The 14501-nt window shown below is 44.0% G+C and overlaps 1 long non-coding RNA gene across 1 annotated transcript; it reads right to left on the reverse strand.

Annotated features, from left to right (window-relative positions):
• Positions 1-12082: 12082 nt before the first annotated feature.
• On the reverse strand, positions 12083-14486 carry LOC121845181. The gene is made up of 2 exons (XR_006082414.1): positions 14448-14486; positions 12083-12682 (listed from the first exon to the last, which is right to left on the reverse strand). It is a non-coding gene; the product is annotated as an uncharacterized LOC121845181 (long non-coding RNA).
• Between the last annotated feature and the right edge of the window lie 15 nt (positions 14487-14501).

Below are 14501 nucleotides of genomic sequence, written 5' to 3' on the forward strand. Positions count from 1 at the left end.
AAGGGTTTAGCCAGGTTATAGAGGTTCTAACCAGGTTAATAAAGAGGTTCTAACCAGGTTATAGAGGTTCTAACCAGGTTAATAAAGAGGTTCTAACCAGGTTATAGAGGTTCTAACCAGGTTAATAAAGAGGTTCTAACCAGGTTACCCAGGTAGAGGTTCTAACCAGGTTAGCATAAAGAGGTTCTTAACCAGGTTATAGAGGTTCTAACCAGGTTATAAGGTTCTAAGGGGAGGTGGAATATAGAGGGTTCTAACCAGGTTGATAAAGAGGTTCTAACCAGGTATATAGAGGTATACCACAAACCAGGTTATTGCTATTATAAACTGGTTCTAACCAGGTTATATGTTTTTCAAACCAGGTTAATCAAATCAGTGTTCAGGGCTCCAACCACCCAGTTTATAGTGTATTTTACAATAATATTTCCTTACTGTAAAAGCTGCCAACTCTGTTGCCAGTACAATGCTGTACATTTACAGGGAAATTTCAGGGAAATTCTTCCTGAAATCTAACTGTCAGAAAAACAATACATTTGTACATCAAATACTTTTATTCAAATTGGTAACAACATTAACAACATATGAAACAAGTGAATTGACAACAGAAGTAACAACAGTTAACACAAATGTAATAAGAGCATCATTACAGTAATAATGTAGAGTGGAAGGGAAAGTGTTCTAACTACTTGGCAGACATGAAACAAACAGACAATCATACTATCAGTCAAAATATCACATTCCCAGTTCATGCTACAAAACCAACTTCATAAAGGGGTTTTAAAAATATGTTCTATTTGAGCCACAAATCCATGACGTAGAGTAAGACATTGTTGTAGTTGACTCAACGTTCCATAACAGAACACTGAGACATTGTTGTAGTTGACTCAACGTTCCATAACAGAACACTGAGGCATTCCACCTTCCATAACAGAACACTGAGGCATTGTTGTAGTTGACTCAACCTTCCATAACAGAACACTGAGACATTGTTGTAGTAAAAATGATGCAGAAAAATTAATCCATGCTTTTGTCACTTCTAGGTTAGACTACTGCAATGCTCTATTTTCCGGCTACCCGGATAAAGCACTAAATAAACTTCAGTTAGTGCTAAATACGGCTGCTAGAATCCTGACTAGAACCAAAAATTTGATCATATTACTCCAGTGCTAGCCTCTCTACACTGGCTTCCTGTCAAAGCAAGGGCTGATTTCAAGGTTTTACTGCTAACCTACAAAGCATTACATGGGCTTGCTCCTACCTATCTCTCTGATTTGGTCCTGCCGTACATACCTACACGTACGCTACGGTCACAAGACGCAGGCCTCCTAATTGTCCCTAGAATTTCTAAGCAAACAGCTGGAGGCAGGGCTTTCTCCTATAGAGCTCCATTTTTATGGAACGGTCTGCCTACCCATGTCAGAGACGCAAACTCGGTCTCAACCTTTAAGTCTTTACTGAAGACTCATCTCTTCAGTGGGTCATATGATTGAGTGTAGTCTGGCCCAGGAGTGGGAAGGTGAACGGAAAGGCTCTGGAGCAACGAACCGCCCTTGCTGTCTCTGCCTGGCCGGTTCCCCTCTTTCCACTGGGATTCTCTGCCTCTAACCCTATTACAGGGGCTGGGTCACTGGCTTACTGGGGCTCTCTCATGCCGTCCCTGGAGGGGGTGCGTCACCTGAGTGGGTTGATTCACTGTTGTGGTCATCCTGTCTGGGTTGGCGTCCCCCTTGGGTTGTGCCGTGGCGGAGATCTTTGTGGGCTATACTCAGCCTTGTCTCAGGATGGTAAGTTGGTGGTTGAAGATATCCTCTAGTGGTGTGGGGGCTGTGCTTTGGCAAAGTGGGTGGGGTTATATCCTTCCTGTTTGGCCCTGTCCGGGGGTGACCTCGGATGGGGCCACAGTGTCTCCTGACCCCTCCTGTCTCAGCCTCCAGTATTTATGCTGCAGTAGTTTATGTGTCGGGGGCTGGGGTCAGTTTGTTATATCTGAGTACTTCTCCTGTCCTATTCGGTGTCCTGTGTGAATCTAAGTGTGCGTTCTCTAATTCTCTCCTTCTCTCTTTCTTTCTCTCTCTCGGAGGACCTGAGCCCTAGGACCTGAGCTCCAGGACTACCTGACATGATGACTCCTTGCTGTCCCCAGTCCACCTGGCCATGCTGCTGTTCCAGTTTCAACTGACCTGAGCCCTAGGACCATGCCCCAGGACTACCTGACATGATGACTCCTTGCTGTCCCCAGTCCACCTGGCCATGCTGCTGCTCCAGTTTCAACTTCCACCTGACTGTGCTGCTGCTCCAGTTTCAACTGTTCTGCCTTATTATTATTCGACCATGCTGGTCATTTATGAACATTTGAACATCTTGGCCATGTTCTGTTATAATCTCCACCCGGCACAGCCAGAAGAGGACTGGCCACCCCACATAGCCTGGTTCCTCTCTAGGTTTCTTCCTAGGTTTTGGCCTTTCTAGGGAGTTTTTCCTAGCCACCGTGCTTCTACACCTGCATTGCTTGCTGTTTGGGGTTTTAGGCTGGGTTTCTGTACAGCACTTTGAGATATCAGCTGATGTACGAAGGGCTATATAAATAAATTTGATTTGATTTGATTTGATTTAGTTGACTCAACCTTCCATAACAGAACACTGAGACATTGTTGTAGTTGACTCAACCTTCCATAATAGAACACTGAGACTTCTTCCATAACAGAACACTGAGACATTGTTGTAGTTGACCTTCCATAATAGAACACAACCTTCCATAACAGAACACTGAGACATTGTTGTAGTTGACTCAACCTTCCATAACAGAACACTGAGACATTGTTGTAGTTGACTCAACCTTCCATAATAGAACACTGAGACATTGTTGTAGTTGACTCAACCTTCCATAACAGAACACTGAGACAGCGAAACGCTCTGAATTTACAAACGACCCAGATCGCATTCTGACACACTGGAGGCAATTATGAATGCACCCTTAGTTGTCAATCAAATGTATTTGGCATCGATCAAATGTGAGGGCAGGTAAGTTCCCCTTCAGTTGTCAAAGCGTGGGTTGGGACAAGCATGCATTGGTGGGTAAGCTCCATCGTTTATCAGTCCAATTTTGACAGCCAACTAGCTGGAAAAGTTTGAGAGGGTTTACCTAATGTTCCTTTGTTAGATATGAGTTCATCTTGTTCTGGCTAGCATAAGTTGTTGATCTGGTTGTTGTTGATTTGTATAACGGAGGGAGCGAGAGCCTGCCTTTTCATGGTTGTTTAATCAATAGGACTGTAAAGTTCCCTAATGTAAGAGGACTCCCGTTGTGTTTTTAAATATTTACAGAAATCTATTCAGGTGTATTTTGTGTCTTTTGGTACATGTGTTCTAATGATCTGAAGTCACGCTGTTGTTACTGCCTGTAAACACACAGTCCAGTTCATAGTGAATGATGACAGGCCCTACTGCCTGTAAACACACAATCCAGTTCATAGTGAATGATGGCAGGCCCTACTGCCTGTAAACACACAGTCCAGTTCATAGTGAATGATGGCAGGCCCTACTGCCTGTAAACACACAGTCCAGTTCATAGTGAATGATGGTAGGCCCTACTGCCTGTAAACACACAGTCCAGTTCATAGTGAATGATGGCAGGCCCTACTGCCTGTAAACACACAGTCCAGTTCATAGTGAATGATGGCAGGCCCTACTGCCTGTAAACACACAGTCCAGTTCAAAGTGAATGATGACAGGCCCAGTCTACCAACAATAGACACTATTCTCCTGACTCAGCATCTGATTATTAACCCCAGTCTACCAACGATAGACACTATTCTCCTGACTCAGCATCAGATTATTAACCCCAGTCTACCAACGATAGACACTATTCTACTGACTCAACATCAGATTATTAACCCCAGTCTACCAACACGATAGACACTATTCTACTGACTCAACATCAGATTATTAATCCAACGATAGACACTATTCTACTGACTCAACATCAGATTATTAACCCCAGTCTACCAACGATAGACATAGACACTATTCTATTCTACTGACTCAACATCAGATTATTAACCCCAGTTAACCAACGATAGACACTATTCTACTGACTCAACATCAGATTATTAACCCCAGTCTACCAACAATAGACACTATTCTACTGACTCAACATCCAACGATAGACACTATTCTACTGACTCAACATCAGATTATTAACCCCAGTCTACCAACGATAGACACTATTCTCCTGACTCAACATCAGATTATTAACCCCAGTTAACCAACGATAGACACTAGACTCAACATCAGATTATTAACCCCAGTTAACCAACGATAGACACTATTCCCTGACTCAGCATCTGATTATTAACCCCAGTCTACCAACGATAGACACTATTCTCCTGACTCAGCATCAGATTATTAACCCCAGTCTACCAACGATAGACACTATTCTACTGACTCAACATCCAACGATAGACACTATTCTACTGACTCAACATCCAACGATAGACACTATTCTACTGACTCAAGATCAGGTTATTAACCCAGTCTACCAACGAACCTGGATCTGTAGTGACGCCTCAACACTGCGATGCGGTGCCTTAGTCCGCGGTGAGACGAGGGAGGCCCAATCAAACATTATTTCATATAATAATTTTCTATAATCTATATTAATCAAATGTATAATTATTGTACGGACTCTCTCTCCATCTAACTCTCCAGATTACACACAAGCACATACCCACAGAGATATTGCAGTTGGACATCTGAAGCTATTCCAATTAATCCCTGCAAGGACAGCTGTGACATCTGGCATGTAAAAAAAAAAAAAAAACAAACAAACAAACAAACAAACACAAACACGGACACACACGTCAGAGGTATCTCTGTTCTAGAACACACGTCAGAGGTATCTCTGTTCTAGAACACACGTCAGAGGTATCTCTGTTCTAGAACACACATTTCTATGTGGCCGCTGTGCCATGCTGTGGGTTGGGGCCTCGAGGAGACAAACTAACCTGAAAGGCTACTGCTGTTATGTTTCCTTGGACACCAATGTCACACACACACACACACACACACAGACACACACACACACACACACGAAAGAGAGGCAGCCTTACCAGTCATAAATAACTAGAGAATTAAGAAGAGAGACAGAAAGAGAGACAGATTGAGAGAGACAGGTGGAGAGAGAGAGATAGACAGACCCACTGGTTGTCCTCTAGGTTACAGAGAGCTGGTAGTCCCATCCACCACACTACCAGGTGGGTGGTAAAGAGGAGATGGACCCACTGGTTGCCCTCTAGGTTACAGAGAGCTGGTAGTCCCATCCACCAAACTACCAGGTGTGAAACAGGGAAGAGACTCAGGGGGTATGCTAATTTGGTATAGAGCAGACCTAACCCACTCTATTAAATTAGTCAAAACAGGAACATTTTACATCTGGCTAGAAATTAAAAAGGAAATGATCTCAACAGAGAAAAATGTCCTCCTGTGTGCTACCTACAGTTGAAGTCAGAAGTTTACATTCACTTAGTTTGGAGTCATTAAAACTCATTTTTCAACCATTCCACACATTTCTTGTTAACAAACTATAGTTTTGGCAAGTTGGTTAGGACATCTACTTTGTGCATGACACAAGTCATTTTTCCAACAATTGTTTACAGACAGATTATTTCACTTATAATTCACTGTGTCACAATTCCAGTGGGTCAGAAGTTTACATACACTAAGTTTACTGTGCCTTTAAACAGCTTGGAAAATTCCAGAAAATTATATCATGGCTTTAGAAGCTTCCGATAGGCTAATTGACATAATTTGAGTCAATTGGAAGTGTACCTGTGGATGATTTTAAAGGCCTTCAAACTCAGTGCCTCTTTGCTTGACATCATGGGACAATCAAAAGAAATCAACCAAGACCTCAGAAAATAAATTGTAGACCTCGACAAGTCTGGTTCATCGTTGGGAGCAATTTCCAAACGCCTGAAGGTACCACGTTCATCTGTACAAACAATAGTACACAAGTATAAACACCATGGGACCACGCAGCCATCATACCGCTCAGGAAGGAGACGTGTTCTGTCTCCTAGGGATTAATGTACTTTGGTGCGAAAAGTGCAAATCAATCTCAGAACAACAGCAAAGGACCTTGTGAAGATTCTGGAGGAAACAGGTACAAAAGTATCTATATCCACAGTAAAACAAGTCCTATATCGGCATAACCTGAAAGTCCGCTCAGCAAGGAAGAAGCCACTGCTCCAAAACCGCCATAAAAAAGCCAGACTACGGTTTGCAACTGCACATGGGGACGAAGATCGTACTTTTTTGAGAAATGTCCTCTGGTCTGATGAAACAAAAATAGAACTGTTTGGCCATAATGACGATTGTTATGTTTGGAGGAAATAGGGGGATGCTTGCAAGCCAAAGAACACCATCCCAACCGTGAAGCACAGGGGTGGCATCATCATGTTGTGGAGGTGCTTTGCTGCAGGAGGGACTGGTGCACTTCACAAAATAGATGGCATCATGAGGTAGGGAAATTATGTAGCAACATCTCAAGACATCAGTCAGGAAGTTAAAGCTTGGTCGCATTTAAAAAAAAATGTTTATTTTATTTCACCTTTATTTAACCAGGGAGGCCAGTTGAGAACAAGTTCTCATTTGCAACTGTGACTTGGCCAAGATAAAGCGTAGCAATTCGACACATACAACAACACAGAGTTACACATGGAGTAAACAAAACATACAGTCAATAATACAGTAGAACAAAAGAAAACAAAAAGTCTATATACAGTGAGTGCAAATGAGGTAAGTTAAGGAAATAAATAGGCCATGGTGGCGAAGTAATTACAATATAGCAATTAAACACTGGAATGGTAGATCGGCAGAGGATGAATGTGCAGGTAGAGATACTGGGGTGCAAAGGAGCAAAATAAATAAATACCAGTATGGGGATGAGGTAGGTAGATGGGCTGTTTACAGATGGGCTATGTACAGGTGCAGTGATCTGTAAAATGCTCGGACAGCTGGTGCTTAAAGCTAGTGAGGGAGATGTGAGTCTCCTGCTTCAGAGATTTTTGCAATTCGTTCCAGTCATGGGCAGTAGAGAACTGGAAGGAAAGATGACCAAAGGAGGAATTGGCTTTGGGGGTGACCAGTGAGATATACCTGCTGGAGCGCGTGCTACGAGTGGGTGCTGCTATGGTGACCAGTGAGCTGAGATAAGGCGGGGCTTTACCTAGCAGAGACTTGTAGATAACCTGTAGCCAGTGGTTTTGACGACGAGTATGAATCGAGGACCAACCAACGAGAGCGTACAGGTCGCAATTTTTAATTTTACCTTTATTTTACTAGGCAAGTCAGTTAAGAACAAATTCTTATTTTCAATGACGGCCTAGGAACAGTGGGTTAACTGCCTGTTCAGGGGCAAAACAACAGATTTTGTACCTTGTCAGCTCCGGGATTCGAACTTGCAACCTTTCGGTTACTAGTCCAACGCTCTAACCACTAGGCTACCCTGCCGCAATGGTGGGTAGTGTATGGGGCTTTGGTGACAAAACAGATGGCACTGTGATCGACTGCATCCAGTTTGCTGAGTAGAGTATTGGAGGCTATTTTATAGATGACATCACCGAAGTCGAGGATCGGTAGGATGGTCAGTTTTACGAGGGTATGTTTGGCAGCATGAGTGAAGGATGCTTTGTTGCGATATAGGAAGCCGATTCTAGATTTAATTTTGGATTGGAGATGCTTAATGTGAGTCTGGAAGGAGAGTTTCCAGTCTAACCAGACACCCAGGTATTTGTAGTTGTCCACGTATTCTAAGTCAGAGCCGTCCAGAGTAGTGATGCTGGACGGGCGAGCAGGTGCGGGCAGCGATCGATTGAAAAGCATGCATTTAGTTTTACTTGCGTTTAAGAGCAGTTGGAGGCCACAGAAGGAGAGTTGTATGGCATTGAAGCTCGTCTGGAGGTTAGTTAACACAGTGTCCAAGGAGGGGCCAGAAGTGTACAGAATGGTGCCATCTGCGTAGATGTGGATCAGACAATCACCAGCAGCAAGAGCAACATCATTGAGGTATACAGAAAAGAGAGTTGGCCCGAGAATTGAACCCTGTGGCACACCCATGGAGACTGTCAGAGGTCCAGACAAGAGGCCCTCCGATTTGACACACTGAACTCTATCAGAGAAGTAGTTGGTAAACCAGGCTAGGCATTCATTTGAGAAACCAAGGCTGTCCAGTCTGCCAATAAGAATGTTGTGATTGACAGAGTCGAAAGCCTTGGCCAGGTCGATGAAGACGGCTGCACAGTAATGTCTCTTATCGATGGCGGTTATGATGTCGTTTAGAACCTTGAGCCTAATTTCGAAGGCCCAAATGGACAATGACCCCAAGCATACTTCCAAAGTTGTGGCAAAATGGCTTAAAGACAACAAAGTCAAGGTATTTGAGTGGCCATCACAAAGCCCTGACCTCAATCCCATAGAAAATGTGTGGGCAGAACTGAAAAAGCGTGTGCAAGCAAGGAGGCCTACAAATCTGACTCAGTTACACCAGCTCTATCAGGAGGAATGGGCCAAAATTCACCCAACTTATTGTGGGAAGCTTATGGAAAGCTACCCGAAACGTTTGACCCAAGTTAAAACATTTAAAGGCAATGCTACCAAATACTAATTGAGGGTATGTAAACTTCTGACCCACTGGGAATGAAATAATAAAATAAAGAATAAAAGCTGAAATAAATCACTCTCTCTACTATTATTCTGACATTTCACATTCTTAAAATAAAGTGGTGATCCTAACTGACCTAAGAAAGATAATTTTTACTTGGACTAAATGTCAGGAATTGGGAAAAACAGAGTTTAAATGTATTTGGCTAAGGTGTGTGTGTGTATGTGTGAAGGTGGTGATTGACAAGATACCAAAGATACCATCATCATCCTCATGATCTCTGGTTGAGACAGGAAGTGTTGAACTAGCTGACTTCACTCAGTCGCTGTCCACCAATCAGATGGTGGAAAACAGGTTACCATGTAGATCTACTCATAATAACAAGACCCTCCCCCCGACACACACAGAAGTCACTGAAACGACATGATTGATTGTAAACATCACAGAGAGCCATGTGCGTGAATACTAGTCCACATTTTCACTGCCATGGCTACCATCCGGAATCTCCTGGCTCTCGCCTGCGGGAGGCGGGGTTCTGGTGCATGCGCTCAGGGGGAACGGGTTTCTCTCTCCAGGTGTCTTCAGACAAACCAAACATGGCCACCAAGAGGAACGGAGAGATACTATTCTAGTAAGTTCCATCCCTTACTAGATAATATTCTCTTAGTTTCACTCAAACACACACACACACACTTCATCACGCAGCAGTAATGTCCCACATTGAGCCTTCTAGTCAAGTTGTAACCGGACACCCTGTGAGACAACAGGTGACAGGGCAATAGTACATTTATAGGCTATCCCCTCAGTCCCATGTCTCCAGTCCAGAACCCCCTACAGCAATATAACATTTATAGGCTATCCCCTCAGTCCAGGGTCTCCAGTCTAGAACCTACTACTGCAACATAACATTTATAACCCGGTCTCTAGAACCCCCTACTGTAATATAACATTTATAACCCCCTACTGTAATATAACATTTATAACCCCCTACTGTAATATAACATTTATAACCCCCTACTGTAATATAACATTTATAACATTTAACCCCTACTGTAATATAACATTTATAACCCCTACTGTAATATAACATTATAACATTTATCCTACTGTAATATAACATTTATAACCCCTACTGTAATATAACATTTATAACCCCCTACTGTAATATAACATTTAACCCCCTACTGTAATATAACATTTAACCCCCTACTGTAATATAACATTTATAACCCCCTACTGTAATATAACATTCATAAACCCCTACTGTAATATAACATGTATAACCCCGGTAATAACCCCTGTTTATATACACAGACTTCTCACCTCGATCCACTTCTGCGCCTCTCTGAATGCAGGCTCGGGATGTCTCAGTTCGTCCAGGGGAACGTGAGGTTCCTCGCGCTCAGTCCCGGTGCTGGCCATCTCTGATAACGGCTTCAGTAGGCTATGGTGCGTTCGTGGGGTTTAAATATCCTTTCTCCGTTAAGAAAAGCTCGGCAATGTCGTCCCTTAATTCCTACCGGACAGCTGGGCTTGTTATTCCACCGGTTAAGGCTCACGGAGGGCCCGTATCCGTTATATCCGTTATTCTACCAGGATTCTCCGTAACTCGGCGTGAGCGTCTCCCGGTTGGGCTGTAGAGGAAAATGATCTATCGTGACTCCCCACACTGCAACACGAAACAACCGGACACTAAAAATAACATCCAACCGGCCAGGCGCGAGACAGACGCCAAGCAGCCGGTCCTGGTGCCCGCAGGACGGGGAGGATAGAAGAATGTTGGAGGGGGTTGGGGCGGTGTGTGTATTTTACAAACGGTGGCGTTATAAATCCGGTCAGCTGGCGAGACAACGTGACGCTGCTGCCACCGAGCGCCAGAGCAGCAGAACGGTCGCGTTGATTCACCGCATCTGTAACCACGGCAACGCGCTGCCGCACGGCGTCTGTAACCACGGCGACGCGCTGCCGCACCGCGTCTAACCACGGCGACGCGGTGACAGCTCTGATCTGGACAAATTCCGTCCAACCACCACAGCGATAACCCTTTACTTGGACTTTTGTTTTAAAAGTCTTCATTAAATGTTTTGATTTTTACAAACAGATTAATTCATATAAATACAAATCTGTTTTCACATCAATACATGGGTTCATTATTAGGTTACATATTTAATGTCCATGGAAGTTTTTTTTAGAGTCCAAATGTATTTTTAATTCCGTTTAGATTTGTTTAAAAATGTTCTAAAGGGTCAAAACATAGTAGGGCTCTAGGAGTAACTGCCCCCCGGGGGTAACTCTCCCCGTTACCACCACAAGATGACTCACAACTTGGAGATATTGCAACAAAACAGTTGTGGTAAATTGATCACATTTGACATTTTGAAGAAGTTGTAGATATTTTCCACTGGGGTTATAAATGTTAAATATACAAGTACAAAAGCTTTACGATAAACAATCCACCTGTTTTGAGAGAAATTTAGAGAATTTGATGTAAGTAGTAATATGATCGATGAGTGTTTGGGGAAACTCGCCCCCCCCCCCACTAGGGGATAACTGCCCCCCCCACTAGGGGATAACTGCCCCCCCCCCCACTAGGGGATAACTGCCCCCCACTAGGGGATAACTGCCCCCCCCACTGGGGATAACTGCCCCCCCCACTAGGGGATAACTGCCCCCACCTGCCCCCCACTAGGGGATAAGTCCCCCCACAGGGATAGATGCCCCCCACTAGGGATAACTGCCCCCCCACTAGGGGATAACTTTGTCCCCCCCTAGGGGATAACTGCCCCCCACAAGGGGATAACTGCCTTTTGTCTGTCACAAGGGGATAACTGCCCCCCATTTTTTTTTAGGGGATAACTGCCCCCCCTAGGGGATGACTGCCCCCCTGGCCCCCAGTCCTCCAGATCAGAGGCAGTAGAGATGACCAGGGATGTTCGACTAGAAAGTGAATTGGACACTGTCTGTCCTGCTAAGCATTCAAAATGTAATGAGCACTTTTGTCTGTCAGGGAAAATGTACGTATTTTTTTAGGAATGTAGTGAAGTGAAAGAAGTCAACTACTACGGATACTACGGATACGGATACTACGGATACTACTACTACTACTACGGATACTACTACGGATACTACTACGGATACTACTACTACGGATACTACTACTACGGATACTACTACGGATACTACTACTGATACTACTACTGATACTACTACTGATACTACTACTGATACTACTACTGATACTTACTGATACTACTAATACTACTACTAGTCAAATCGAACATGTTTGAAAATATCAGGATGGAAAGAGAACTGAAATACCCTCCTAAAGTAGAAGGTACTTCAACATTTTACTCTGAAAAGCTACTCAATTATGGTAATTACAGAAGTTAATGACTTTACATCACACAGAGGAGTGGAGAAGTGTGTAGTTTGGTTGTTTATTGGCAGTCAGCAGCACAGGAAGATGCAGAAAGGCAAAGCACAGCCAACATTGTTGCAGTGTCATCCTAACACAGTAACAACGTCATCCTAACGTCATCCTAACACAGTAACAACGTCATCCTAACACAGTAACAACGTCATCCTAACATCGTAGTCTGACGTAACAGCTGTTAGAAACAGAGCTGAGGAGTCAGACAGCAGAAAAACAGGAACACCTCACAGGCTGCAGAGCAAACGGCTCCCTACTCCCCATGTAAGTGCACTACTTTCTCAGTGGTGATCTGACTTGGAAAAATAAATAACAGTACAGCAGACAGAAAGTACAGCAGTAGTGACATCAACGTGACACCAGGCTTGTGCAAACTAACATCTACGCATGTGTGCTGCGGTGTGTGTGTGTGGGGAGAGTGCAAACTGTTTCCAGTACATACCAGGTGTGTATACACCATGGTTCACCTGTGTGTGTGTGTGTGTTGTGTGTGTCCCTCTCCAGGGTCTCTAGGTATGACAGAGGGCCACAGCAGAGAAGCGGACCTCTCCCTCTGCTCTCTCCACAAAACCCCGACACACCCTGGCTGCATCCTGGGGAGAGAGAGGAGCGAGATTAAGCACTAACTGTGGCTCTGGAGCCTCTGCTAAATTAATCAAATATTTAGCAGATGTTATTGCGGGTGTAGCGAAACGCTAGACGAACAGCCCAGCTAGCACAACCCTCTGGTTAAACAGGATACACTGGGACGACGCAGTGAGCTCAATGGCAAGACGTCTGACAGATGTAGAATGTCTATATACTCCATTCTACGTTGTTTAGATATTGAAGAATTCACATTGAATGGGCCACAATAGGCATCCAACTGCATGTGTAATCTTAATTGTTAACTTTTTGTAATGAGAAATGTCGGCCAGGCATCATCAGCTCGCAATAGAAGGTTGCATGACATCAGCTCGCAATAGAAGGTGTGCACTCCCACATCAGCTCGCAATAGAAGGTGTGCACTCCCACATCAGCTCGCAATAGGAAGTCATGTTTTGGTCGCAGAGAAAAGCACATTGCAGGTTTAACCAATAGCCTGGAATCACTAGGTTAAACTTCTAATCAGAACACATTTCTGGGAGGAGTCTATAAGGTTCCATTGTTTGGTTTTTATTGTTTGAACATTTGAGATTATACGCATTTGCTTATCAATGCAAAATAAGCCACGGTCATGCCTAGTTTATAGATCAGATCAGATCAAGGAACCAATCAAACGTCGCTGCCTCCTCACTGTCCCCATGGGAGGGACGACACGGCACGTCCCGGCTGTCGGGGAGCTGCTACTTTTGTGAGGAATACACTGTGCTGCTCCGTAGGGTGATTCTTCGTAGGGAATAAAATCTGCCTTTACACAGTTTGACACGTCGGCTGGGATTAGATGAATGGAAGGTTTCACATGTCCGCTGGGATTAGATGAATGGAAGGGGAACGTCCTGGGATTGATGGTTGGAAGGTTCACCGTCCCTCCATTACCATTACACAACATGGGATTAGATGAATGGAAACACGTCCGCTGGGATTAGATGAATGGAAGGTTCGACACGTCCGCTGGGATTAGATGAATGGAAGGTTCACACCTGGGATTAGATGAATGGAAGGTTCGACATCCACTGGGATTAGATGAATGGAAGGTTCACATGTCCACTGGGATTAGATGAATGGAAGGTTCACATGTCCACTGGGATTAGATGAAAAGCATGTCCACTGGGATTAGATGAATGGAAGGTTTGACACAGGGGATTAGATGAATGGAAGGTTCACATGTCCACTGGGATTAGATGAATGGAAGGTTTGACACACCTGGGATTAGATGAATGGAAGGTTCACATGTCGGCTGGGATTAGATGAATGGAAGGTTCACATGTCCGCTGGGATTAGATGAATGGAAGGTTTGACACATCTACTGGGATTAGATGAATGGAAGGTTTGACACATCTACTGGGATTAGATGAATGGAAGGTTCACATGTCCACTGGGATTAGATGAATGGAAGGTTTGACACATCTACTGGGATTAGATGAATGGAAGGTTCACATGTCCACTGGGATTAGATTAATGGAAGGTTCACATGTGCATTAGATAAATGGAAGGTTCACATGTCCACTGGGAGATAAATGGAAGGTTCCATGTCCCTGGGATTAATGGAGCATGTCCTGGGATTAGATAAATGGAAGGTTCACTGTCCACTGGGATTAGATGAATGGAAGGTTTGACACATCTACTGGGATTAGATGAATGGAAGGTTCACATGTCCACTGGGATTAGATGAATGGAAGGTTTCACATCTACTGGGATTAGATGACAAGGGGGTACCTTGATGAAGGAGTCATCCTTGGTGGTTCCATGGTTCAGTCCCTCCATCCACAT

The sequence above is a fragment of the Oncorhynchus tshawytscha genome, unplaced genomic scaffold, assembly GCF_018296145.1.
Source record: "Oncorhynchus tshawytscha isolate Ot180627B unplaced genomic scaffold, Otsh_v2.0 Un_contig_4047_pilon_pilon, whole genome shotgun sequence".
Lineage (NCBI taxonomy): Eukaryota > Metazoa > Chordata > Actinopteri > Salmoniformes > Salmonidae > Oncorhynchus > Oncorhynchus tshawytscha.